The sequence below is a fragment of the Schistocerca serialis genome, unplaced genomic scaffold (assembly GCF_023864345.2).
Source record: "Schistocerca serialis cubense isolate TAMUIC-IGC-003099 unplaced genomic scaffold, iqSchSeri2.2 HiC_scaffold_1196, whole genome shotgun sequence".
In the NCBI taxonomy this organism is placed as follows: Eukaryota; Metazoa; Arthropoda; class Insecta; order Orthoptera; family Acrididae; genus Schistocerca; species Schistocerca serialis.
Window position 1 is genome coordinate 925,001 of NW_026047399.1, and position 5,000 is coordinate 930,000.

The following is a 5,000-nucleotide window of genomic DNA, read 5'->3' on the forward strand; positions in this document are numbered from 1 at the left end:
TAACCTATGTCGTACCTTAACCTAACCTATGTCGTACCTTAACCTAACCTATGTCGTACCTTAACCTAACCTATGTCGTACCTTAACCTAACCTATGTCGTACCTTAACCTAACCTATGTCGTACCTTAACCTAACCTATGTCGTACCTTAACCTAACCTATGTCGTACCTTAACCTAACCTATGTCGTACCTTAACCTAACCTATGTCGTACCTTAACCTAACCTATGTCGTACCTTAACCTAACCTATGTCGTACCTTAACCTAACCTATGTCGTACCTTAACCTAACCTATGTCGTACCTTAACCTAACCTATGTCGTACCTTAACCTAACCTATGTCGTACCTTAACCTAACCTATGTCGTACCTTAACCTAACCTATGTCGTACCTTAACCTAACCTATGTCGTACCTTAACCTAACCTATGTCGTACCTTAACCTAACCTATGTCGTACCTTAACCTAACCTATGTCGTACCTTAACCTAACCTATGTCGTACCTTAACCTAACCTATGTCGTACCTTAACCTAACCTATGTCGTACCTTAACCTAACCTGTATTGCGCCTTAACCTAACCTGTATTGCGCCTTAACCTAACCTGTATTGCGCCTTAACCTAACCTGTATTGCGCCTTAACCTAACCTGTATTGCGCCTTAACCTAACCTGTATTGCGCCTTAACCTAACCTGTATTGCGCCTTAACCTAACCTGTATTGCGCCTTAACCTAACCTGTATTGCGCCTTAACCTAACCTGTATTGCGCCTTAACCTAACCTGTATTGCGCCTTAACCTAACCTGTATTGCGCCTTAACCTAACCTGTATTGCGCCTTAACCTAACCTGTATTGCGCCTTAACCTAACCTGTATTGCGCCTTAACCTAACCTGTATTGCGCCTTAACCTAACCTGTATTGCGCCTTAACCTAACCTGTATTGCGCCTTAACCTAACCTGTATTGCGCCTTAACCTAACCTGTATTGCGCCTTAACCTAACCTGTATTGCGCCTTAACCTAACCTGTATTGCGCCTTAACCTAACCTGTATTGCGCCTTAACCTAACCTGTATTGCGCCTTAACCTAACCTGTATTGCGCCTTAACCTAACCTGTATTGCGCCTTAACCTAACCTGTATTGCGCCTTAACCTAACCTGTATTGCGCCTTAACCTAACCTGTATTGCGCCTTAACGTAACCTATATTGCGCCTTAACGTAACCTATATTGCGCCTTAACGTAACCTATATTGCGCCTTAACGTAACCTATATTGCGCCTTAACGTAACCTATATTGCGCCTTAACGTAACCTATATTGCGCCGTAACGTAACCTATATTGCGCCGTAACGTAACCTATATTGCGCCTTAACGTAACCTATATTGCGCCTTAACGTAACCCACGTTGCGCCGTAACGTAACCCACGTTGTGCCGTAACCCGACACACGTTGGGCCTTAACCCGACACACGTTGGGCCTTAACCCGACACACGTTGGGCCTTAACCCGACACACGTTGGGCCTTAACCCGACACACGTTGGGCCTTAACCCGACACACGTTGGGCCTTAACCCGACACACGTTGGGCCTTAACCCGACACACGTTGGGCCTTAACCCGACACACGTTGGGCCTTAACCCGACACACGTTGGGCCTTAACCCGACACACGTTGGGCCTTAACCCGACACACGTTGGGCCTTAACCCGACACACGTTGGGCCTTAACCCGACACACGTTGGGCCTTAACCCGACACACGTTGGGCCTTAACCCGACACACGTTGGGCCTTAACCCGACACACGTTGGGCCTTAACCCGACACACGTTGGGCCTTAACCCGACACACGTTGGGCCTTAACCCGACACACGTTGGGCCTTAACCCGACACACGTTGGGCCTTAACCCGACACACGTTGGGCCTTAACCCAACACACGTTGGGCCTTAACCTGCTCTGTAATTGTCATACGACGCGTTAAATTAGTGTAGTGTTGCCTAACTGCAACCCCCACAATATAGTTTGCTACTCGCACTGCCCGGTCCCCAGTGTATCGCTTCATGTTAAACACCTTGCAGCTATACACTAATGTGGATGGCAGCAGGACGTACATGCTCAATGCCCTTTGCAGTTGTTCATTGGCATTTGCAGTTGTTCATTGGCATTTGCAGTTGTTCATTGGCATTCGCATGGCGAAGCACTTAGCCTACGCTGTGGTACGGCCTGTGTCAACTGTCCGCTGATGTTGTACGTCCAAATCACACACTGTACTGCACATTGGTCCTCATGTACTGAATGATACATCGTGGTACATGTGACCGTACAACGACTGCGCCAACAACGGCGAACCATGCGGTCCAAATGTTGTGCACTCAGCTACGTGTCGTCGCCCTATAAGAGCTGGATTGCAGTGTGGTATGCCCTGGATGGCGATCAGCATGAGCCGTCTGTTGATGTAGTGGCGCGTGTTGTCAGACGTAGTCGTCTCTTCTCACACACCGTGATAGCATGGTGCACTGCGTTCCACATCTGCGACATGCGACAGAGGCCGGTTGACAGTCGTTCGCGCAATGGACATCGCATACGTACGGGGGCCACCTTCCACGTGTTCGCGAAGCGTGCACATGTTGTTGCGTGTATGTGGGCAGACATAGTGTGTCGTGACACCTGACACAGGCATGCAACAATCGTTGAATTTGCAAATGGCGATGGACGCCTACGTTTGCTGGTGACGTTACGCAAATGAACAACTGGTAAACCGTTGTGGTGCGGTTGTTCTCGCTAGAGGTGAATCAGTGATGGCGACGATCGGTTGAGCTACCAACCGGTTGTTCCAGCGATACCCACCATGCCCACGAACGTGAATGGCATCTGGGTGTGAAGCGATACGCGGAGGTGGCTGGGTGGGACCGTCCCCGGCCGGTGAGGGGGGGCCTCCCGGCGTGCTGGCCGCGCGGTGCGTGGGCGCACGCGCTACAGCCGGCTGGTGGGGGCGGCCAGTGGCAGGCGCGCCGGCCGACGGAGGCGGCAGGCGGCGCAGCTGCGCGCCGGCGCACCCTGCACGCGGCGCCGTGCGGCCAAAGTAGGTCCTCGCGGGCCCGGTGCGAAGCGCGGTGGACATCTGCAGTGTGCTGGTCCGATTGAGGACTGTGTGCGCTGAGGATGCGCCGCCGCCCGGCGCTCGGCGCCGCGACGCCGTCTGCTGCTCGGTCGCCTCTGCGGTTCTCGCAGGTGGTTTGTATCGCAGCTGTGCGGACGTGTTGGCGCGTGCGCTGTGCTGGGAGAGTTCGCTTCGGCACCCAAGTGGGGCTTTTGTCCTTCTGTGGCGCTGGCGTTGGAGCTGCCGGTCACCGTAGGTGGCGCGTGTTGTCTCCCGCCGGCAATGCCACGACAGCGCGCTCCCGGGCCTCTGTCGGCAGCGGCAAGCTCAGTTGGGAGCACGGGTGGTCGCACCTAAAGCGTCTACTCGCCAAACTCCGGGCGATTGCGCCTCTCTCGAACCCGACCAAGTACTTAGGATGGCGCTGAGCGCCGCCGGGAACTGAGAGGGTTTCGAGGTGTATGGTGCAGGGGAGCTCAGCCTCCTCCTGTTTGCAGAATAATTGAGCGGACACTTGCGTGTTCGCGCGGGCCCCCGGGACACACTCCCGGGCGGCCGGCTGCTCAGCTCTAGTTGACGCAGCTCCCTGGTTGATCCTGCCAGTAGTCATATGCTTGTCTCAAAGATTAAGCCATGCATGTCTCAGTACAAGCCGCATTAAGGTGAAACCGCGAATGGCTCATTAAATCAGTTATGGTTCCTTAGATCGTACCCACGTTACTTGGATAACTGTGGTAATTCTAGAGCTAATACATGCAAACAGAGTCCCGACCAGAGATGGAAGGGACGCTTTTATTAGATCAAAACCAATCGGTCGGCTCGTCCGGTCCGTTTGCCTTGGTGACTCTGAATAACTTTGGGCTGATCGCACGGTCCTCGTACCGGCGACGCATCTTTCAAATGTCTGCCTTATCAACTGTCGATGGTAGGTTCTGCGCCTACCATGGTTGTAACGGGTAACGGGGAATCAGGGTTCGATTCCGGAGAGGGAGCCTGAGAAACGGCTACCACATCCAAGGAAGGCAGCAGGCGCGCAAATTACCCACTCCCGGCACGGGGAGGTAATGACGAAAAATAACGATACGGGACTCATCCGAGGCCCCGTAATCGGAATGAGTACACTTTAAATCCTTTAACGAGTATCTATTGGAGGGCAAGTCTGGTGCCAGCAGCCGCGGTAATTCCAGCTCCAATAGCGTATATTAAAGTTGTTGCGGTTAAAAAGCTCGTAGTTGGATTTGTGTCCCACGCTGTTGGTTCACCGCCCGTCGGTGTTTAACTGGCATGTATCGTGGGACGTCCTGCCGGTGGGGCGAGCTGAAGGCGTGCGACGTGCCTCGTGCGTGCTCGTGCGTCCCGAGGCGGACCCCGTTGCAATCCTACCAGGGTGCTCTTGAGTGAGTGTCTCGGTGGGCCGGCACGTTTACTTTGAACAAATTAGAGTGCTTAAAGCAGGCAAGCCCGCCTGAATACTGTGTGCATGGAATAATGGAATAGGACCTCGGTTCTATTTTGTTGGTTTTCGGAACCCGAGGTAATGATTAATAGGGACAGGCGGGGGCATTCGTATTGCGACGTTAGAGGTGAAATTCTTGGATCGTCGCAAGACGAACAGAAGCGAAAGCATTTGCCAAGTATGTTTTCATTAATCAAGAACGAAAGTTAGAGGTTCGAAGGCGATCAGATACCGCCCTAGTTCTAACCATAAACGATGCCAGCCAGCGATCCGCCGCAGTTCCTCCGATGACTCGGCGGGCAGCCTCCGGGAAACCAAAGCTTTTGGGTTCCGGGGGAAGTATGGTTGCAAAGCTGAAACTTAAAGGAATTGACGGAAGGGCACCACCAGGAGTGGAGCCTGCGGCTTAATTTGACTAAACACGGGAAACCTCACCAGGCCCGGACACCGGAAGGATTGA

The 5,000-nt window shown here is 52.9% G+C and overlaps 1 non-coding gene across 1 annotated transcript in view; it reads left to right on the forward strand.

Annotated features, from left to right (window-relative positions):
- The first annotated feature begins 3,667 nt into the window (after window positions 1–3,667).
- Window positions 3,668–5,000, forward strand: part of LOC126435036 (small subunit ribosomal RNA) — a 1,910-nt gene continuing 577 nt past the window's right edge. Inside the window, exon 1 of the ribosomal RNA XR_007579688.1 lies at window positions 3,668–5,000. This exon is cut by the window's right edge and continues 577 nt beyond it. This is a non-coding gene — a ribosomal RNA (small subunit ribosomal RNA).